Genomic DNA, 24095 nt, shown 5'->3' with positions numbered 1-24095 from the left:
GTCAAGTAAATAAATAAAAGTCTTAAATAAAACAAAAGACGTTTTAAAAAAAAGGCAGTCAGATAGAAAAATAAGGTTAAGGATCAAAGATCAGAAATTTAATTTAAACCTGAATCACAAAGACACCTTCTGCATTTTAAGGACTGCACTACAGAATCAACGTTTTCTTTCTTTCTTTGACAGAGATCACAAGTAGGCAGAGAGGCAGGCAGAGAGGGAGAGGGAAGCAGGCTCCCTGCCGAGCAGAGAGCCCAACCCAGGGCTTGATCCCAACCCAAGCCAAAGGCAGAAGCTTTAACCCACTGAGCCATCCAGGCGCCCCAGAATCAATATTTTCCAACAAAGTTCTCTGAAGTTTAAAGTCACCTCCAAGTCTCCAGGTAAAAGGTACAATTCACTGTATTCTGTTATCATCACAATACAATTTTATAAAATTAAGGTATATTTGGTCCTACATACATCTTCTTTCTGCCTAGGAAACCTCCCCACCTCTTGTCTATCTAGTAAATGTTTACCTTTCAAAATGACAAGTCATTTCTTTCCTGATAACTTCCATTTCCTTTTCCCAACCCACACAACTTACTTCATAAATATTTTCACACTTATTTATCATTCATACTTAATCCAGACTCTCTACTAGATTAAAAGCTGATTTAGGACAAGGGTAGTATTATTCATCTTTACACTACCAATGCCAGACACCATTAGGCTATCTACATGTGTTTGCTGAATGGAAAAAACAAAACAAAACCAGAAACAAAAAACCACTGTGTAATCTACCAGTGGCTGCTATATACAGAAATAAAATTTTAACTTTGATCCACCTTTCAAAGGAAGTGTTGAGAAGCTCTCCTCAACACTGTGAAGAAAGACTTCCCTCATATCTGAATCATACATAAGTGCAGAGGAAGCCAAAGACTTCTATGATAGTTACAAACTGGAACATAAAAAAAGTGAGAAAAAAAAAAAAAACATATATGGGAGGAGAGTCATTGTCTGAAGCACTTGAACACAAGAGACAGAATGTTTGGGCTGCATTCACTCCCAAAGATGGTACTGTCACAGTTTCACTGCCCAACATAGTAGCCATTAGTCACATGTGACTATTTCTTAATTAATATTTAAATTAGTTGAAATTTTGAAATTTACTTCCTTGGGCCCAATGGCCATATTTCAAATGGTCCACAGACACACAGAACTTTAGTTCTGGACAGGGCAGATACTGAACAGCTCCACTGTCACAGTCTCCCGGTACAGCACTCTTCTAAACAATTCTCCCAAGGCTGTTTGGCAGACGTGGAATTCTTATTTAACAAAAAAAAAAAAAAAAAAAAAAAAAAAAAAAAAAAAAAAAAAAATTTTTTGGCATGCTACAAGGATCTGCCAAAGGAAACATACTCATAATTTTCATTCTATAGATTTTTGAGAACACATTTTATCAGCTCATTTAAAGATAAATTCTGGCGGGCACTTCCACCCATCCCTCATGTATCTTCCAAGTCTCTCTTCCACCCACTACTTCAGTCCAATGGCAGTCACCTCCTTACCAGGTCCAGTGGCCTTGTCTCAATTCCCTTACACTTGGATCAGCCTAACACAAACCATGGGTATTCTATGGGCCACTCTCTGTTCTAGGTGCTAAAGAGCAGCCTTATCTGGAAGACAGTCTTAGAGAAAAAAATACAATGTAATTAAGTGCTACAACAGAAATTTGTCCTCTCTGGTATGAATAAAGAAAAAAGTAAGCAATTCTGCAGAGGGCTTCAGAGAAGGTAACATCTGACCTAGACCTTGAGGAATGAGATCAAGTACTCTGAAAGGAGTTGAGAAGTGTAACAGCAGCTTAGGAATACTTCCTAACGTGAGGAGCAGCCCAAGCAAATAACCTCAATGACCCTTAATATAATAATTCAGAGAGGAGGGGCACCTGGATGGCTCAATCACTTTGGCTTAGGTCATGATTCCTAGGATCAGGCCTCACATCAGGCTCCCTGCTCAGCAGGAAGCCTGATTCTCCCTCTCCCACTCCTCCTGCTTGTATCCCCTCTCTTGCTGTCTCTCTGTCAAATAAATAAATACAATCTTTAAAAAAAAGAAAAAAAAAAAAAAGGATTCAGAGAGGAGACTATTAGAAAATGAAGCTAGAAATATGAGTGATGGGGGCACCTGGGTGGCTCAGTGGGTTAAGCCACTGCCTTCGGCTCAGGTCAGGATTTCAGGGTCCTGGGATAGAGCCCCGCATCGAGCCCCGAATCAGGCTCTCTGCTCAGCAGGGGGCCTGCTTCCTCTTCTCTCTCTCTGCCTGCTTGTGATCTCTCTCTGTCAAATAAATAAATAAAATCTTTAAAAAAAAAAAAAAGAAATATGAGTGATGGTTGGACTGGAGGATCTGGAATGTCATGCATAGCAACCTGTATTCTATTCTGTAAGCAAGGGAAGGCCAATGAAATAGCACAATCAGATTGTAATTTACAAAGACACCCTCGGCAGCCGCATGACAGATGGCTAGGAGGCAAACTGGATAGGGAGGAGAAGACCATGGTGAGGGTATGAGTGTGCCCTGGAGGAGAGTGAAGCCTAATGAAAGGGTGAGGTGGAAGGAGTACAATCTACAGGCTTTTCCCTAACCCCGGACATATCCCCCACTCCCCAACCAGCTGAAAGATTATAGCCCAGGTTAAGTTGTTATTACAGGTAAAAACTGCATAGTCCTCAAATGTATGGAATGAGAAGAAGTGATCTATCTATAGAGACTACTAGAAAAGTGAGAAGGGTAGGCATCAAGAAGCCAGAGATTACAGTCAGGAAGCTCTGAGGACAACCAGCACGAAGAGAAAGGATGAAGACATTTCAAGGAATGGGTTCATATTCCATGGCTAGTAAAAGGGCACAGACGTAGCAACTAAAGGCCTCCAGCAGCACGGGGAAACGTGTTCAGCTGGCCATGAGGAAAGAGTAGCAGACTATGCTGGATTGAGGAGATGAGGGTTGCAAGAAGGTGGTATAAAATGCTCTTTCAAAAAGTCATGCTACATGTTACAACTTGCTACAACATGGATGAACCTTGGAAACTTTGTGCTAAGTAAAAGAAGCCAGTCACAAAAGCCCAAATATCATGTGGCTGCATTATACGAAATGTCCAGACTAGGCAAATCTGCAAAGACAGGAAGATTAATGGTTGCTTAAGGCTGGGGGTAGTGATGGAGAGACCAAGGAATGACAGCTATAAAGTTTTTTTCTGAGGTGATGAAAACGTTCTAAAATTGATTACACAACTCTGTGAATATACTAAAAACCACTGAATTATACACGTTAAATGGGTGAGGTGTATGGTATGTAAATTATACCTCATAAAACTTATCAGCAAAGTTTTTTTTTAATTAAGAAAAAAAATGGTCTGGAACATGTGGCAGAGGCTGCCTGTTGTCTGCCTCATTATCTATCACGCTCCTTTTTGGTCACGTGGCTGCTAATGAGAAAAACTACATATCCTGACCTCTGATGCAGCTAGGTGAGGTCATTAAGGTCTGGCCAGTGGACTGTATGCCGAATTGGGGCAGAAGAGGGAAGAACTGCTACAGCAAAGTATTGAGATTAAGGGGAACACATCTAGCACACAACTGGTGGCGATGACCCTAGATATGAACTATGGACTCCTAAGGGACCGCTCCACTGTAACAGAGGAGGAAGCAGACCACAAGAGCCAAACATAGGCAAGTGAGTAGATGTAGTGGCAGACCCTTCTAACTGCTTCCATTTTCTCAATTAAATAAAAAGCAAGATCATCATTTGACAGCAAAGCTGGGGAAAGGAAACAAAGTTTGAGCTAAAGGTGGTGGTACTACCTAAAAACAGGAGAGGGGCACCTGGGTGGCTCAGCTGGTTAAGCATAGGCCTCTTGATTTCAGCTCAGATCATTTCAAGGTTGAGATCCAGCCCCATAGCTCCACACTCAGCGGAGAGTCTGGTTGAGATTCTCTCCCTCTGTTACTCACCCCCAACCCCGCCCCGGCTCTTGTCTCTCTCTGTCTCAAATAAATAAAATTCTTTTTAAAAGATTCTACTTATTTATTTGACACGGGGAGGAGGTGAGAGAGAGAGAGAACGAGCGAGCACGCGCGCTCGTGAGTGCACAAGCAGGAGGAAGAGGGAAAGCAGGCCTCCCACCAAGCAGGGAGCCCGATGTGGGGGCTCAATCCCAGGACCCTGAGATCATGACCAGACCGGAAGGCAGATGCTTAACTGCCTGAGCCATCCTGGTACCTTAAATCTTTAAAAACAAAAACAAAAACAAAAAACAACAAAACAAAACATGATTATCTGTTCAAGTACAGCATATAACACTGCCAACAACTGATTCCCAGTACTCATAATACTTTATCTCCTTTTACGCCAAGAGTTATAAACCTCCTGCAGAGGCATCCCCACCTACTCATTCTTCCTTATCCCTGAACTCCTACAGCACTTGGTCTACTAGGTGCTGCTTCCCAAACGATTTTGTAAGCCTACCATCACTTGATATTCTCTTTGCAATGGCAGAAAGAAGGCTCTGAAGCCAGGTACTAGTATTCAGAGCAGCTGTGAATCTTTGGGCAAATTACTTAACCCTTGTACCTCTACTTCCTGATCCGTACTAATGGGAAAAATAATGGTTCCTACCATCACCAATAGTGGTAATTATTGAATGAGTTAACAGAGGAAAGGGCTTAGAAAAAACAATACTTAGCATGTAACAGCTAATCTTTATTTTTTTTTTAATTTTCAAGTTTTAATTTCTTTTTTTTTTTTTTTAAGATTATTTATTTATTTATTTGACAGACAGAGATCACAAGTAGGCAGACATGCAGGCATAGAGAGGAAGGGAAGCAGGCCCCCTGCTGAGCAGAGTTCCATGCGGGGCTTGATCCCAGGACCCTGGGATCATGACCTGAGCAGAAGACAGAAGCTTTAACCCACTGAGCCACCCAGGTGCCCAACAGCTATTGTTTTAACTGTTGGCGTCTATCATCTGTAAATTCCAGTAAAAAAGACTGTATCTTTGGGGCGCCTGGGTGGCTCAGTGGGTTGAGACTCTGCCTTCACTCGGTTCATGGTCCCGGGGTCCTGGGATCAAGTCCTGCATCGGGTTCTCTGCTTGGCGGGGAGCCTGCTTCCCACTCTCTCTCTGCCTACTTGTGATCTCTGTCAAATGAACAAATAAAATCTTAAAAAACAAAACAACTGTATCTTCATTTTTATATTCCCTATAACACCTGACAAAGTCAAAACCAGCACCGAACAGAAGTGTTTGTTGACTGAATCAAGGATAAGAAACCTAGCCTTCCTCTCTGCTCAGCAGGGAACCTGCTTCCTCCTCTCTCTCTGCCTGCTTGTGATCTCTCTCTGTCAAATAAATAAATAAAAATCTTAAAAAAAAAAAAAAAAAGAAGAAAAAAATTAAAAAAAAAAAAGAAACCTAGCCTTCCTAAGTTCATGGATTAAAAACTGCACTGGTGGGCGCCTGGGTGGCTCAGTCGGTTAAAGCCTCTGCCTTCAGCTCAGGTCATGGTCCCAGGGTCCTGGGATCGAGCCCCAAGTCGGGCTCTCTGTTTGGCCAGGAGCCTGCTTCCCTTCCTCTCTCTCTGCCTGTCTCTCTGCCTACTTGTGATCTCTGTCAAATAAATAAAATCTTAAAAAAAAAAAAAAAAAAGAAGAAAGAAAACTGCACCGGTGTAGGGGCACCTGGCTGGCTCAGTCAGAAGAACATGAAATTTCTGACCTCATGGTCATGAGCCTGAGCCTTTTGCTGGGTGTAGAGATTACTAAAAATAAATAAACTTTTGAAAAAAATGCATTGGTATAAGAAAGAGTTAATTTAACTTTTTGAAAGAAAACTTTCAAAATCTCAAGTTACTAAGATTAGACATTAGCCTTCAAATTTACTTCCTCTAAGCACTTCCCCTCTTTTCAAAATTGGCCTTAAGTCTCATTGTTCAAGTAGGAAGTTACTTCTTTTCAAACAAGACTTACAAGTAATAAACTACTGCATATAAAACTCCCTAGCCCGTAAGTTCATATATGAAACAAAATAAAGGTGAGGGGGGGAAAAGACGACTAAATATCTGCCTTATTATCTTAGATATGGCAAAAAGTGCTGAAGACAGGGGCGCATCTGCCTTCAGCTGAGGTCATGATCCCAGGGTCCTGGGACTGAGTCCCACACCAGGCTCCTTGCTCAGCAGGGGGCTTGCTTCTCCCTCTGCCTGCTGTTCCCTCTGCTTGTGCTCTCTGACAAATAAAATAAATCTTGGGGAGGTTAAAAAAAAAAAAAAAAAAAAAAAGAGTCACCCGTTCTACAGACCGAGCTAGCCAGGTGCCCCATTCTTAGAATACTGTAGAGCAGCAATTCCAACTGTTGAAGAGATTCATTATGGAAGTTCAAAAATAATATATTAACAGCTAAAGCACTGCAGATTAGAGCAAATTCAAGGTTACCTGAATACAGTGGTGTTTTTTCAAAACTGAAACGTTTCCCAATCTAGCGAATAACTATTTAATGAGAGGTGTTCTTTCTTTTTAAAGATTTTACTGATTTATTTGAGAGTGAGCTGCAAGTGGGGAAAGGGGAGGGAATGGAGAAGCAGAGTTTCCGCTGAGCACAGAGTTAGACTTGGGACTCAATCCCAGGACCCTGAGATCCTGACCTGAGCTGAAGGTAGACACTAATGGACGGGGCCACCCACGCAACTCTAAGGACAAGTGTTTTTAAGGCCTTTTAGGATTCCTTTCTTGTATTCTAGGACGTGTCCCCAAGAAGCAGAGAAAAGGTCTGGAAACTATGCATTACAATCACTGTATCTTAACTTGTAAATGAATAAGCTTGACTCTTTTCTATAGTTGGAGGAAGATGTGATCATCACATGCACTCCAATCCCTACCCCAACCACACATTCTAGGAGGGGCCACCTGACACATGTTCTCAAAGTTCCAGATGATTCTTACCCACCTTCCATCCCCACCCAAAACACTACCAAAAACCTTACTTGACCAAAAAGTGTATTTGGGTTTCAAAATCTGAGTCCCATCCTATGTGTGTCTAATAAACATACAGCATCTACCAAATGCACCACTCAGTAAAATCAGAAATATTCATTACAAAAAAAAAAAAAAAAAAGGAAATATTCATTATATGGACAGGTCCCAGACAAGCCATATGAAAAGATTCTTCTAGAAATTAATTTCAGTTATAGACAGCAATAGTTAATTGGATAATAGCCAGTTAACAGTAGTGGTAAAGAAGCTATACTACCTAAGAGTTAATCCAGGCTCTATCACTTACTAGCTTTGTGTCCCATTACAACGAGTTTCCTTATGTGTCAAGTGGAGAATGAAATCTTCTAAAAAGGGTTCGTATGAAGATTAAATCAGACAAAAACAGATTACCTATTGAAAATAGGTCAGTGTTCAACAAATGTTTCTCATTATTATTTAGGTCTTATTTTGGATAAATGGCAACTCCCTCCAAATTCCAACTGTCCAGAACGTGAAAAGCAGCTTGTACTATGGCCTGACCTGAAAAGAATGTTGTTCTTCCTAAAATTTCCTAAATTTTTCTACCTAGCAAATATAGTTAACCCATGAACAACAGGAGTTTGAACTGCACTGGTCCACTCACATGCAGATTTACATTAGAGTACTAAATGTATTTCCTCTTCCTCATGATTTTTTTAGTGTCCTTTTATCCTAGCTTACTTTACTCTAAGAATACAGTATATAATACTGTATTAACATACTCAATATGTCTTAATTGACTGTTTATGTTATCACTAAGGCTTCCAATCAATAGTAGGCTACTAGTTGTTTCATTTTCAGGGAGTCAAGTTATACTTGGATCTTCAGCTGCACTCCCCATTTGTTCAAAAGTCAACTGTAATTAGTTTTCCCAAAGTACATATCACATCCATACCTTATCCCACCCTCTTCTTTCCTACTGATAAAAGTAATATTATTATTTCTCTCACTGTCTGGAATTATAAGCCCACAATGCTTCATCCAAAGCCTTGGGACAAGATGTTTCCAAACTCAGAATTTCTCAGGTTTTAGAAAGATAATATGCTGTGCAAATGCAAAATACTCCCTAACACACCCAGTGTGTTAATACTTCAGTAAATTAAATGAACATTTATAATAAGGATAAAGCCTAAACAACCTCTCATCAGTTCAGGTTTCGCCATCAAATGAGTTTGTGGTTTTCATAACTTTCCAAAAGGTGGCTATGGAAATCCTTAACCTAGCAAGCCTGGGTGGCTCAGTCACTTAAGCATCTGCCTTCGGCTCAGGTCATGATCCCAGGGTCCTGGGATGGAGCCCCATGTCAGGCTCCCTGCTCCGAGAGGAATCTGCTTCTCCCTCGCCTTCTGCCCCTCCCCCTTTGCTTGTGCACTGTGCATGCTCTCTCATATAAATAAATATAATCTTAAAAAAAATCCTTGAGGTGCCTGAGTGGCTCAGTCAGTTAAGTGTCTGCCTTTGGTTCAGGTCAGGATCCCAGGGTCCCTCTCCCTCTGACCCTCTCTTCTGCTTGTGTGCTCATTCTCTCTCTCTGGCAAATAAAATCTTAAAAAAAAAAAAAAAAAAAAAAAAAAAAAATCCTTACTCCAACGCCAAGTTGTTTTAAATATACACACACAATCAGAGTCTTCTCACCTTTTTTTTTTTTTAAGATTTTATTTATTTACTTGACAGAAAGAAATCACAAGTAGGCAGAGAGGCAGGCAGAGAGAGAGGAGGAAGCAGGCTCCCCGCTGAGCAGAAAGCCCGATGTGGGGCTCGAACCCAGGACCTGGGATCATGACCTGAGCCGAAGGCAGCGGCTTAACCCACTGAGCCACCCAGGCGCCCTGAGTCTTCTCACTTTTAAAGCACCTTTTCTAATGCCCTCAAGTCTGATTTTCCTTGACTAACAACCATGCTATTACCTCAGAGAAATGGACTGGACCCCTCCTGCTTTTTCTCTTGGGAAATTATAACAAAATAGGCTTTAAATTAGGTAAATTGGAGACTGGGTGTGGTGTTCATTTAAACCAAACTTCAGGGCTGACAGTAATTTGACTTCTAAAAGCCAAATTAGCTGAATAATTTCAGTAACTTGTTCAGGGACTACACATTTTGTAATACTTATTTTCTTAGATTCACAGTAAATCTGCCTCTGTGCTTAAGTTTTAGCTTATTTTTTGGCATTTAAGAAACCACCAAAGATGCTTCAGATGGTGCTACTAGGTTACAATGCATGTATTATATGTTTATTAGCCAAACACTCATTATAGGCAGGCACAAAACAGTTCTCCAGCCAAGAAATAGAAGTAGAAATAATTCAACTGCGTAACTATGCTTCTGCTGGATCAAGATCTGTGCAATATTTTGGAAAGATAATGAATAAATTTCTATGCAGATAAAATAATCACAGCTTTAAAATGATTAATTTAGCATACTTAAGATAATTATAATTTTACCTCATAATTCTTCAAAGGAACTAATTATGCAAAAGAAGCAGTGATGATTACAGCAAGCTTCCTACCATTTCTCAATGACCCAAGAAATAAAAGCATTTAATACAGCACAGCTTTGGACATAACTTAATCTTTACTTTTTTTCATTTTTTTTTTTACTGTACTTGTTACTTTAAACAGTGGACACAATAGATTAGAAGTTAAATTCATAAAACTTACATTTTTAATATCCATATGCCTCAATTATATAATCCAGTTTGAAATTTTATATCCTGTGGTAACCCCTTCTCTGCAAAGGATAAATTCCAAGACCCCCAGTGGATGCCTGAAACCACACATGGTACCAAACTCTACATACCATGCTTTTCCCATATATACATACCTATAATAAAATTTAATTTATAAATTATGCACAGTGAGAGACTAAATAAAAGAGAATAATTATAATATACTGTAATAAGTTATGTGACTATAATCTTTCCCCACCCCCTCATAATACCCTTTGTGTGATGATGTGAGATGATAAAGTGCCTATGTGACGAGATGAAGTGATGTGAATGATGTAGGCACTGTGATGCAGGATTAGGCTACCACTGACTTTCTGAGAGATGTCAGAAAGAGGATCAGGGACGCCTGGGTGGCTCAGTTGGTTAAGCAGCTGCCTTCGGCTCAGGTCATGATCCCAGCGTCCTGGGATCGAGTCCCACATCGGGCTCCTTGCTCGGCGGGGAGCCTGCTTCTCCCTCTGCCTCTGGCTGCCATTCTGTCTGCCTGTGCTCTCTCTCTCACTCTCTCTCTGACAAATAAATAAAAAAATCTAAAAAAAAAAAAAAAAAAAAAAAAAAAAGAAAGAGGATCAGTACTTCCAGACCACAGTTGAATACGGGTAACAGAAACTGTGGGTAAGAAAAACTAGTATGTTTTATTTCTCTAAATAAGTCGATATGAATCAGTACTGTACAGATGACTATTACAAACGCAAAAGTTGTACAGTCTTAAACTTAATCCTGTGAACTTCACATAGAAGAATTATGATCCTACAGGGCGCCAGTGGGTTAAAGCCTCTGCCTTCAGCTCAGGTCATGATCCCAGGGTCCTGGGATGGAGCCCCGCATGGCATTGCATGGCATCGGGCTTTCTGCTCAGCAGGGAGTGCTTCCCTTCCTCTCTTTCTGCCTGCCTCTCTGCCTACTTGTGATCTCTGTCAAATAAATAAAATCTTTAAAAAACAACAAAACAAACAAACAAAAAAGAATGATGATCCTTATGTACATTAAAAGCGTCCTCCCAGGGGGTGCCTGGGTGGCTCAGTGGGTTAAAGCCTCTGCCTTCAGCCCAGGTCATGATCCCAGAGTCCTGGGATCAAGCCGCACCCCGCACCCCCCATTGGGCACTCTGCTCGGCGGGGAGCCTGCTTCCTCCTCTCTTTCTACCTGCCTCTCTGCCTACTTGTGATCTCTGTCAAATAAATAAATAAAATATTTAAAAAAAAAAAAAAAAGCTTCCTCCCAATCCCAGGTTTTGTCAATGTCAGTTTCTGCAAGAGGGTGTCGTGTCAATGCAAACTATGCAAAAAACACTTTGGGTGAAACCTGGACACAAAATGTCATACTGCAGTAAGAAAATATGTAAATCCCAAGACACTGTTTTATGAAATTATAAGACCCAAAGAATACAACCACCCTTAGCCAAAACAATGTATCTTATAACTTAAGCTATTAAGCCATGATTTCTTCCTTCTCTCCTTTGCCCTGAATGCACCCCACCTACCCTTCCTCCACTTAGATAACTCATACTTTAGGCTAAGTCACTAGCTCTCAGGGGATTCTCTGAGCTCCCAACTTACATCAGGCCCCTCGGATAATCCCCCAGCACCAAATATTTCTCTCTGCCTCACCACATACCTCCAAAGTTTCTTCCTCCCAAACTATTAATATAAGAATCATATCTGTCTTGTTCACCATTGTCAGATAAGCATAGGTACAAGCACACAGTGGTTATGTGTTCAAATAAAAAATCTGAAAAAATACATTTCCAGGAGCAAAGAAGCTTTATAAAACCAATTTGCTGGGCGCCTGGGTGGCTCAGTGGGTTAAGCCGCTGCCTTCAGCTCAGGTCATGATCTCAGGGTCCTGGGATCGAGGCCCACATCGGGCTCTCTGCTCAGCGGGGAGCCTGCTTCCCTCTCTCTCTCTCTCTCTGCCTGCCTCTCCGTCTACTTGTGATCTCTCTCTGTCAAATAAATAAATAAAATCTTTAAAAAAAAAAAATTTGCTGAATACAGATTTTAAAAAAGAAAACAGTAAAAGCAAAACAAAACAAAAAACAGTTACAACATCAGCTGTATACACTAGTGGTAAGGTTATCTCCTAGGACACTTGTTTTAGTAGTTCAAGAATTTGCCCTCAGAGAATTAAAGAAAACCCTCATATAAATCAGAAATTTATCTGTAACAGGAGTGTTAAAACTCAGGTCCTCCCTATGAACTCAACTGCTCTTATTTTATAAATAACTCTGTAAGTCTAACTGGCCAGTAGCTGAATTCACAGCAGTTAGAAAAACGCATGCTTGGGTGAGAAAGAGGTGCAGCCTATGACAGGACATAGGAGACAGAAAACCCCGTAAATCAGACTCAGAAGTATAAAATGGGGAGCAAAAGAAGTGCCAATCTGGCCAGTCCTAAAGCAGGCCAACACACTCCAAGGACAGAACTCAAAAACTCTTTCCCTTAGAAGGAAAGACCTCAATTATTACACAGCAAAGCTTAAGTCCCAGATACTGCAAGAAGGGGAAAAAAAAAACAGAAATAAAATGAAATTTAAAGCTTAAGAAAGCAAGCTTCAGTTATTTAGAACACAATGATACAATTTCAGCGGTTTAAGATCTCAACTTTCCCACAAGACCCATACTGTACCTAAACACACATGAATCCCATTAAAGCTTAAAAGATGCCCTACAGTGCATTCTCTGGAAGCAAAGCTATTAGAATTATGAAAGTGAAAATAAAGGTCAAAACACAAACTCTTCTCCAGACAGTCCTAAAACTAACAATCAAATTAGAAATCTAATTTTTGTTCAAACAATAAACCTGACTTCAAATGCAGATTTTCACAGGTGCTCCCTTCTCCAATACCTTACATTCTACTGTTTTTGTCCTTTGTTAAAATACACATCTAAGGGGCACCTGGGTGGCTCAGTGGGTTAAAGCCTCTGCCTTCGATTCACGTCATGATCCCAGGGTCCTGGGATCAAGCCCCACATCGGGCTCTCTGCTCAGCGGGGAGCCTGCTTACCCCTCTCTCTCTCTGCCTCTCTGCATACTTATGATCTCTGTCAAATAAATAAATAAAATCTTGGGAAAAAAAAAAAAAACCACATCTAAAATGAACAGAATACATACCACTTCATTAAGTCAGAGAAAATCACTACATTGAAACTGTTTCACAGCGCTGAGTAGAAACCTGTCCTATCAACTTCAGGTTTACCCACACCATTAAACACTGGGAAATTAAATTGAAAACATAAAGCCATTTATTTTATCTGCAGACAACACAGGAGACTTCTGGCAAAAAGGCTCAAACCATCTGTCCATTTCATAATGCCCTTGAGCCTGGTACTGTCGCTGTTTTGTCACCTTGATCAAGCAGTTGTCAAGGGTTGATGTCAGTTCAAAGGCCTTTAGAGATGAAGAGCACCAGGCCTGAGGCACATAAAGGCAAGCAGAGGAAAACCCCCCCAAGCCTGTAATATATGGCCAAATGAGATCAACGCCAGATTTAAATTCTTCTTTGGGGCTGGAGGAAAGAAACACTCCCTTCTGGCTTCCTAAGTAACACATCTTACCATTCACCTCAAAATGTATATATTCCAGGATTAACCTTAAATGGATGGGCAGAATCAGGATTTGACTTGTGCAGCCTAATCCTCCACTCACACTGCCTACAAGACAATGCCTGTCTGGAGACCTGCCATATAGAGAAGAACAAACCAAGAGGTAGCCCAGCTGCCTAGGGGTTTCAGCAATGACAATACACACCCTGCATTCTGGCACAGACATCTCTATTCCTCTATCGCTATATGATTAGCAGATGAAAACTCTTCAGGGTGAGGCTTATCTATTTAAAACTTTTTTTCTAAAATCGAGGTGAAATATACACAATATAAAGTTCACCTTCTTAAAGTGAACAGTTCAGTGATACTTAGCACATTCACAATGTTGTACAACAACCAAGTCTATCCAGTTCCAAAACATTTGCATTACCACAAAAGAAAGCCGCATACCTATTAAGCAGTCCCTCTCTAGGTCCCCCTCTCCTAGCACCCGGCAACTACGAAATTGCTTTGTGTCTCTATAGATTTGCTATTCTAGATATTTCATATAAATGAAATCTTATAACATATGACCTTCTGTGTTTGGCTTCTTTCATTTAGCATTTTTTTTTAAGCTTTTAAAACTTATTTATTTGCCGGAGAGAGAGCACAAGCAGGGGGAGCAGCAGGCAGGGAGAGACAGAGCAGGCCCCCCGCTGACCAGGTGCGGGGCTCAATCCCAGGACCCTGGGATCATGACCTGAGCCTAAGGCAGATGCTTAACCTCCTGAGCCACCGAGGCGCCCCTAGCACAATACTTTAAAGGTTCATCCATTTTCTGGCAGGTATTAGTACTTCATCATCTGTACAGAACCACATTTATTTATCCACTCATCTGCTGGTGGACATTTGGATTGTTTCCATCTTTTGCCTATATGAACAGTGATGCTACGAACATTTATGTACAACTCATGTCTGAGTACCTGTTTTCAAATCCTCTGGATACAGATCTAGGAATGGAATTACTGGGTTGTATGTTAACTCTATATAACTATATGAGGAATTGCCAGAGACACCTGGGTGGCTCCATCCCTAAGCATCTGCCTTCAGCTCTGGTCATGATCCCAGGGTCCTGGGATTGAGCCCTGCATCAGACTCCTTGCTCAGTGGGGAGTCTGCTTCTCCCTCTGCCTGCTGCTCTCCCTGCATGTGTGCTCTCTCTCCCTCTCTCTCTGACAAAGAAAATCTTCAAACAAACAAGCTATACGAGGAACTGCCAAACTATTTTCCACAGTGTATCCTATTAAGTATCTTGCCATATAATCACCCAGACCTACTGCTAAGGAGAAAGAATAAGATCTCTAATGCTGTGATGTGAAATAGTGTGCACCTAAAAAAAGGAAAAATATGTAACATACATACAGACACAGTATCTCTAGAAGGACACACAAGAAACAGAAGGTTCTCTCTAAAGGAAGATTTGGGGAGGCTGAAATGGGAGAAAGGCTTACTTTTCATGCCCACCCCTTTTGTACTGTTTCACGTACATGCTTCATCAACTTCCTTGCTCCAAAATAATGTATTTTAATAAGTTTTCCTAGGGGCACCTGGGTGGCTCAGGTGGTTAAGCGCCTGCCTTCAGCTCAGGTCATGGTACCAGCGTCCTGGGATCAAGTCCGGCTCTTAGCTCAGCAGGGAGCCTTCTTCTTCCTCTCCCACTTGCTTGTGTGCTCTCTCTCCCACATATTCTCTCTCTTAAATAAAATCTTTTTTAAGATTTTATTTTTATTAATTTATTTGACAGAGAGAGACACAGCGAGAGAGGGAACACAAGCAGGGGGAATGGCAGAGGGAGAAGCAGGCTTCCTGCTGAGCAGGGAGCCCGATGCAGGACTGGATCCCAGGACCCTGGGACCTAAGCCGAAGGCAGACGCTTAATGACTGAGCCACCCATGCAGCCCGAATACATAAAATCTAAACGAAATAAGCTAATTAAAATATAAAAAAATTTTAAAGTAATCTTGGGGCGCCTGGGTGGCTCAGTTAAGTGTCTGCCTTTGGATCGAGCCCCACATTGGGCTTCTGGGTCAGCAGTGAGTCTGCTTCTCTCTCTGCCCCTCTACCCCTCCAAACAGCAGTAAAATTGGAAAATTTAATTAATGAAAGCTGTAACTTCTAAAGAATTATAAACTTATAAACAATAATCTTTTATTCTAAAAGATAAATGAAGTGTGCATATAGCAAGTACATGAAAGTACATGCTTCTGGCTTCATGACTGAACCCTCTTAAACCACCATTCAACACACTAGTGTACATGAGAGGTAGCATGGGTTAGAAATTGTCCAAGAAGGGACGCCTAGGTGGCTCAGTTGGTTGAGCGGCTGCCTTCGCCTGAGGTCATGATCCCAGCGTCCTGGGATCGAGTCCCACATCGGGCTCCTTACTCAGCAGGGAGCCTGCTTGTCTCTCTGCCTCTGCCTGCCACTCTGTCTCCCTGTGCTCTCTCTCCCTCTCTCTGACTAATAAATAAATAAAACCTTTAAAAAAAAAAAAAAAAGAAAAGAAATTGTCCAAGAACACTTTAAGTTATAAAAGGTAATCTCAGCAGAAAATCTTCACCCCACCATCTACTTTTCTGTCCACCTTTGCATCTCTGCCACTACTATTTACTATTTACCGTTGCTTAAGAGTGGAACTAAATGACCCCAGAATCAAATAAAGGTAGAGTCCTTACTATAACCCAAGAATGAATCAAGACAATTTGTGATTTATATTGTCTCATATTATCAAACTATTATTTATAATGTTAAGCAACATTTATAAAAATGATGCATCTTAAAAAAAATTGATGGCAAAAATCTTACGATATAAGTCCCAACATACTAACTCCTACAGTTAAACAAACAAAAAGAAAATGCAAACACCAAACACGTTGTGTTTATCCTAATTCAGTCAGGTGGCAGTAAAGAAATTCATGTAACTTTTTGCTTCCTACCAATAAAATCCTTGTCACTCTGAAAGCACATGTTCACTATATAAATACAATGATGTAGAAATATACAATTAAGAAAACTTTGAAACATAGTCTCCCCCTTTATAGGGGAGGCCATCAATCAAACCACTCTAATGGATTACACAAAGTACTTAAAGGAGAAATCAAGCCTTGTGGACAACAATAGAGTACATACCCAGGGGTCCTGGGCTAGTTGTCTTCCTATGCCCAGTAACTGTGGTGAGCTAATCTTGCCATGGATCAAGAGATTAGGAAGCCACATCTTCCAATTTATTAGCAAAGCCTATGAGCACTCCTCTACAATATACTGTGAATCCCTCCACTTCCACTGTTACCATCCTTGTCCAAGCCCCTATCCTCTGTCACTGGATTTAAAAAGCTCCCAATAGGGGTGGCTCGGGTGGCACAGTCAGTTAAGCATCTGACTCTTGGTTTCAACTCAGGTTATGATCTCAGGGTCGTGAGACACCCCTCTCCCCCCATACTGAGTTCAGTACAAAATCTGCTTGAGATTCTCTCTCCCTCTCCACACTAGAATGCACTCTCTCTCAAATAAATAGCTTCCAATAGGTCTCCCTGCTTCCATTTTTGCCACCCTACAGTCTACTCTCCATACATCAGCTAGAAATATAAAATCAGATATTATTACCATTCCCATAAAAACCCTTTAATAGCTTTCCAACACAATCTGAATAAACTCTAAATTCCCAGTTCCTACAAGATCTGGCCCCTGCCTATCGGTAAAAGTTTATTTCTTCCCACTCTTCCCACTTGCTCTTTAGGCTCCAGCCAGTCAAGTTTTCTTGCTGTTCCCTAAAAAAGGTAAGCCCAACCCTTACCTATCACCAGACTTCCCTACTAGAGCAGTAATTCCAAAAGCAGGACTATTAATATTTTTATGATTACTAACACCTGATGTGCTTTCTACTTGCCAATGATATTGAGAAAAGTAGGTAAGATTCAAAACCAATAGACTTTTTAGTTCCAAACCAACTGTTCATATTTTTAGGAATAAAGATATGTAAAACAAATAAACAAAAACCTTCTTGAGGATTGGGACCCCTTTTTTTTTTTTTAATGTGAAACAGTTTATTTTCTTAAGTAAGCTCTATGCCCAAAGTGGGGCTTAAATTCATGACCCCAAGATCAAGAGTTGCATCTACCAACTGAGCCAGCCAGGCACCCAGATAGCAAGAACCCTCTTTGTTTTCCTCAGATGTGTCCCAGAACAGCGTCTGACATATATATATAATAGCTATTCAATTCAATAACTACTTGTTCAACAAATGAATGACAAAACCACAACCTAGCTTGGCCATTCTTCTTACAATGCCAAGGAGGATTTCAAAGCCAACCAAAACTACTACCATTATATGCCTTCACTGGCCAGTAGCCTACCTCACCAAAACATACTCATCCTCTTCACAGCTGACTTCTCCATACATAGAGTTCCCTCAGACCCAAAGAGAACCAGGAAAGCTAATCAAAAAGTACTTGGCCAAGATATTTATCATGGTATCAATTAAGATACTTTGATTTTCGGGTGGCTCAGTTAGTTGAGTGTCTGTCTTTGGGTCAGGTCATGATCCTGGGGTCCTGGGATGGAGTTCTGCATTGGGCTCCTTGCTCAGCAGGGAGCCTGCTTCTTCCTCTACCTGCTGTCCCCATGCTCTCTATCTCTGACAAATAAAATCTTAAAAAAATAATAAATTAAAAAAAAAGACACTCCTATGTCCTTTGTTTGTGATTAGTTTAAATATCTACACAACCCCTGGATGGGCTTTTATACCAGCTGTTAACATTGCTCCCAACTAAGCCAATATGTCTCTGACCCCTGTTAAGAGGGAAGATTGTCCTCTAACCTTCATTCTCTAGCTAGCTAACTGCTATTATCAGATAAACCTGAAGCACAAGCTCTGGATAAACTGTATGATAACCAGACTATAGAATAAATGAAAACTTAAAAATGAAAAACAGAAGGAGTAAAATGGGAATGGCCCAGAAGTAAAAGAGTATGTGTATAACACACGAGTCCATCTCCTCAGGAAATATATCTTCATCTAAGGAAGAAATATCTTGGGAGGCCTGGGTGGCTCAGTAGGTTAAGCATCTATCTCAGCTTAGGTTATGATTCCAGGGCTCCGGGATCAAGTCCCAACATTGGGCTCCTTGCTCATTGGGGAGCCTACATCTCCCTCTGCCTGCCACTCCCCCGCCTGTGCTCTCTCTCTCTCCCTAACAAAATAATCTTTTTTTTTTTTTTTAAAGATCTTTATTTATTTGACAGATCACAAGTAGGCAGAGAGGCAGGCAGAGAGAGAGAGAGAGAGAGGAGGAAGCAGGCTCCCCGCCGAGCAGAGAGCCAGACGCAGGACTCGATCCCAGGACCCTGAGATCACGACCTGAGCCGAAGGCAGAGGCTTTAACCCAGAGCCACCCAGGCGCCCCTCCCTGACAAAATAATCTTTTAATAAATAAATAAGAAAAAAAGAAATATCTTAGGGTGCCTGGGTGCTCAGTTAGTTGAGGTTTGACTCCTGGTTTCAGCTCAGGTCTTGGGGTTGTGGGATCAAAACCCGTGTTAGGCTCTGTGCTGGGCATGAAGCCTGCTTTGGGTTTTCTCTCTCCCTATGCCCTTCCTCCCCCCCACCATCTTAAAAAAGAAAGAAAGAAATATCACTCAGAATTAAAAAGGGAAGTTAGAAGAGTACCGTATGGAGAGAGAAAAAAATAAGACCAGAGAGAAAAGGTATAGGATAAGATAAAGAATTCAAGATTGGCGAAGAGAATCATTAGCAGTAATTCAATCACATTTCCCTAGAACTTAACGTTTATATAGTAATCTGTCTTCCATGGGAAAAAGGGAGTAAAAGAAGAAGTGTCTATTTACATACCTTACAAATGTGCTGCAAGACCCACGGGCTGTGCGGCAGAAGTTCTACAAGTGCCTTGAACTTCTCAGATGAAAGGCACTATAAAAATATAAAAATATCAGTAATTATGTCTGTTCATTTGACAAGGGAAAAAAAACAAAACACAGGGTGTAAATAGGCTTGCCCAAAGTTCTGTGAAGTAACTTAGAATCCAGGAGAGAGAAAAAGTGTAGAATTTAATTTTTGATTGATATACCACCAAATAATCACATTTATACAAGTCGTAGCTTCCCTCAGTTAATAAAATGCTCACAATCAACATTATCTTGTGAATATTATAATACTGCCCTTTTAAAAGCAAAAATCAAAAGCAAATGAATCCTATGTAAATTAATTTTCCAACATATAATTTTCAAACACATAGCAAAGTTAAAAGAATCTTAAAATGAACACATCTAATCCTATCTCCTAGACTACCATGAACATTTGAATAACTTGTTTTATCTTTTTTTTTTTAAGATTTTATTTATTTATTTGACAGACAGAGATCACAAGTAGGCAGAGAGGCAGGCAGAAAGAGATGGGGAAGCAGGCTCCCTGCCGAGCAGAGAGCCTGATTCTCGGGGCTCGATCCCAGAACCCTGAGATCATGACCTGAGCTGAAGGCAGAGGCTTGAGCCACCCAGGCACCCCTGAATACTTGTTTTATCTTATTACACATTCTTCTTAATAAAGCCTTACAGAGAAATTACAGGCTGAAAGACAACTGTCAGAAAATCAATGGCTTCAAAAAATCAGGGTAAAGTCATTAGGTCAAGAAAAATAATTTTTTAATATCATTGTCAGAAATGATCAATATTAGTTTAGTGCTGGGACGCCTGGGTGGCTCAGTTAAGCATCTGCCTTAGGCTCAGGTCATGATCCCAGATCACCACATCACTCCCCTTGCTCAGCGGAGAGAGGCTGCTTCTCCCCTTGACTGCTCTGCCTAACCTCCCCCCTGCTTGTGCTCTCTCTGTCTCTGACAAATTAGTATTTTAAAAATATATATATTAGTTTACTCTCTCAAGTCAGATTGGACTCAGATCTACTCCTACTCTTGGAGAGTGATTCTAGTTATTTAATATCAAATCCTATCATTCTTCTGCTAATGAACATCTAATGAGGGGTGCCTGGGTGGCTCAGTTGGTTAAATATCTGCCTTCGGCTTGGCTCAAGTCATGATCCCAGGGTCCTGGGATCAAGCCCTGCATCAAACCGGGCTCTCTGCTCAGCCGGGAGCCTGCTTCTCCCTCTCCCTGCCACGCCCCCTGCTTCTGTACTCTCTCTCAAATAAATAAAATCTTAAAAGAAAAGAAAAGAAAAAACAATGATTTCACCTTTCAGAATAAACCCAAAAAACTTCCCGTATCCTAAAGGCCCTGCAGGATCTGGTCCCTACCCACCTCTCTAATTTCATTTTACCTTCCACTTCTCCATTTACTCCACTCCAAACATTTCAGTTGTTTATGTTCTCCTCTTTCCCTTCACTTGAATAGTGAGACACTATTATAAACATGCTTAAACATATTTCCTTTATCCACCCTCTTCATTAAAGAAAAAAAAAAAAACTCAATCTGGGATAAACTGGCTACAATATAACAGAGTTTATCTCATATTTTGACCATTATTAACTATAAAATGTTAACTAGGATCATCTGGAGGAAGCATCAATAAATTCAGACCAACACCCAGAATGAGCAGCTTCAATGCCTATCTGATTTTCTGTCACAACTACCATAATTATGAGTATATAAGGCCTTCACTTAATATTATAGCACCACAGATGAAAAATGAGTCATTTGAAATAGAAACACTTGAAATAGGAATTTCACAGTAATTACTAATTTAAACTATCTTGGAAATTTTAATTTATTAATCTCATAAATACTTAACAGTGAGCATATTCCCAAAGAGCACAGTATAGTAAAACATATTAACACATGTTTAAAATGTAGTTACATTAAAGTGTAGGTGCAGGCTAACTAAGTTCCACTGGCCAAAGATAAAGGATAAACTGAGTGGTACGTGAAGGTAAAATAACTTTTAGGTACCTTTTACAAGTACAAATGTATGTGATTAAAATCCAGTGATTACGTACCATTTATCATTATCACTAGTGCAATTAAACCCAAAGTGCTGTCCATACAAGCTCAGCATGCCCAAATTAGTTCTCTTTAGAAGTTGAAGTTATCAGTCTGTCTTCTGACAGAGTTAACATAAATCTCTCAGCTCTAGACAACTAAGAAGTCCCAAAGCAGCAACTCCTCCGTCACTTCTTGAACTATACTCTACTCCATGGACAGAAAACACCTCAAGATCTACCTGTTTTCACTCTCCTAATAAGAATCAGACTATGAGAACACTCCAACAAACTACCACCACACGCACAGGAAAACTACTTACTTGATATGTGCAGTTTCTCTCCATCCCACCTCAAATCAACAGGCAAAAGAACCCTCAGTCACATGATAACATCTTGGCCTGACCTAATTAGTTGGATTTGGAACAGGGGAGTCTGGGCCTCCCGTTGGAAGAAGTTGTTCCCTCAAGAAGACCCAAACACCCAGGGGCCTCTGGCTGGTGCAGTCAGTTACACATCAGACCCTTGGTTTCAGCTCGGATCATGATCTTGGGGTCCTGGGATCAAGCCCCAAGTTGGCCCTGAGCTCAGGGAGGAGTCTGCTAGGCTTCTCTCTCCCTCAACCCTTCCCCACACTCACACTCTCTCAAATGGATAAACAAATTTTAAAACAAAACAAAAAACCAAACACCTAAAGCTACAACTAGGCAACCAAGGACCCTACATATTCATTTATGTATTTCAATCAACTGCTGCAGGACCATCCAGTTTCAGGGAGGAGAATGTTGTGACGCTAAAGAACTGAAATTTGTTTAGAAAATGAATTTTTCAGACTCTCACAACAAATATAAAATCAGTAATACATAAAAGAAAACACTAGAAATAAGTCCTGAATTTTACCTAACTCTAAGCAAGCTGTTTGAGAGTACAAAGAGAATACCTTAAAGAGAAAATAGTTCTGACCTGCACCTGACTAGACAAACGATCTTAGGTAATTTACTAAGTCTCTGGGACTCAACTTCCTCATCTGCAAATGGGGCTGCGCCACATAAGCCCTGAAAATTCCTTTTGGGTCTAAAATTCTGGATCTATGAAAAAGTTGGTGGATTCCTATTCTCTTCTTCCCTCCAGTACCAATTTTTATGAGAACAGAAGCCATAACTCTAGGACTAGTCTGATTTAAAGCAAGTTTTCTTCTATTTTGTTATGTCCCCAAGAGCCACCACTGCTCTACAAAAGTAGATCGAACTACTCTCCAATTTATCAAAAGAGATCTTTAAATAAGTTATCCTTCACAATGAGAAATTAGTCTTGTAGTTCCAGGCCAAACAATGTCACTTGTACCCAATGCTCATACCAGTATCTCCATCAACTTAGCCATATCTAAAATGATAATCATGAAATGGTATATAAACATTACACATTCGGGTATCTGACACTAAATGAAAAACTCTTGCCACATGTAACATTTTAAAGAAAAATTTTAAAGTATTTTTTCCCTTCAGATCTGGCAGAGAGCACGATGATCTGACTGCACACCTGCAAGAAACATTTACTTCAAAGACAAACTTAAAAACACAAAGAGAAGGAAACAAGTCACCAATATTGGTAAAAATTTTAAATCAGGACCACTAAAAAACACAAGTGAAACCAACTCTGAGGCCAAAAAAAATGCCAATTTTCCACCATAAACTATTAAACACTGTTTTGACCAAATCGATTTGAGCGCAAACAGTGCTATTTAATAAAGACGGCTTGTAACTGGGTTCAATCGGTAACTACAGACAGCTGTTTAGGTGATTCCTATCAAGGTACTAACTTAATACTAAGCAAAACTGCAAATTAATACTCTATTTCGATGTAGCACAGTTTAAATCATGAAAAAAAAAAATGTTTTCAACTGGAAAATTCCCTTTTCAATACCCCAGAATCCTAACCCGTAAGATCTCAACACTACCTTACTTACATCTCTCCGGGAATACTTCATTTAAAAAGAAAATCTACCCAAAATATAACTGGACTTCACCCTGTATAAAACGGTGATTCATGTTTCATATTCAATGTAAAAAGCCAAGATGGAGTTGTAAAGAGTTTCTTTCCCATTTCAACTCCCGACAGCCACGCGCGCTTCGCCAGGGCCGGCAGCACGGCGCGGTCTCCGGGCTCGGCTCGAAGCCCCCGCCCTGGCCAGCACAGCCTTGAGAGAGGAAGAGCCGGGGACCGCCGGCGGGTGGCTAGGGCTCCACCAGGCCTGGCCGGGCGGGGGAAGGGGCGCGGGAGGCCGCGGGGCGCGCTTCCGGGGACTGCGCGGGCGGGGCCGCCGCTTTGGGGAGCGGGGCCCGGGCCGGGGTAGGGGCTGGGGTCCTGGGGCAGCCGGCTGAGAGCAGCAGGTGGGGCGCGGCCTCGGCGGGGCGGCCGGCGGGCGGGCGGCCGGAAGAGTGCCGGGCGGGCCCGGGGCTCCGCGGCGCCAGGAGGGAACCCTCTCGCTCACCTTAGGCGACGACTCGCAGTCCGGTCTCTCTGCGCCGAGGACGCCTGTCCGCGAGTCTCAAGCTCGGAGACGGGCGGGTGGCTAAGGAGACGGCAGCACACTAACGAGAGAACCGACGGAGGACGGCGGGCGGCGGGCGGGGAGCAGGGAGCGCGAGCGAGCGAGGGCGGTCGGCGGCGGGAGGGCGGGGAAGCGACGTGCGCGCTCCCGCGTGCCAGCGGGCTCGAGCCAGGCCCAGTCGCGGCCTCGCGCACGCGCGCGCACTCACAGCTCAGCTACGATTGCTCAGGAGCGCGT

The 24095-nt window shown here is 41.5% G+C and overlaps 1 protein-coding gene across 2 annotated transcripts in view; it reads right to left on the bottom strand.

Annotated features, from left to right (window-relative positions):
• Positions 1–23954, bottom strand: part of RHOA (ras homolog family member A) — a 55662-nt gene extending 31708 nt beyond the window's left edge. Inside the window, exons 1-2 of one of the 2 annotated variants that reach the window (XM_047694066.1) lie at positions 23799–23954; positions 19207–19284 (exon numbers count right to left, since the gene is read on the bottom strand). The gene's annotated coding sequence lies outside the window, so the exon portion shown is untranslated. The remainder of the gene's footprint in view (positions 1–19206; positions 19285–23798) is intronic. The other variant, XM_047694067.1, reaches the window with a different exon arrangement.
• Positions 23955–24095: the final 141 nt, after the last annotated feature.

Source organism: Lutra lutra, chromosome 1 (assembly GCF_902655055.1).
Source record: "Lutra lutra chromosome 1, mLutLut1.2, whole genome shotgun sequence".
Lineage (NCBI taxonomy): Eukaryota > Metazoa > Chordata > Mammalia > Carnivora > Mustelidae > Lutra > Lutra lutra.
Note: the sequence above shows the minus strand (reverse complement) of the source record. Positions and strands in the feature narration are given on the sequence as shown.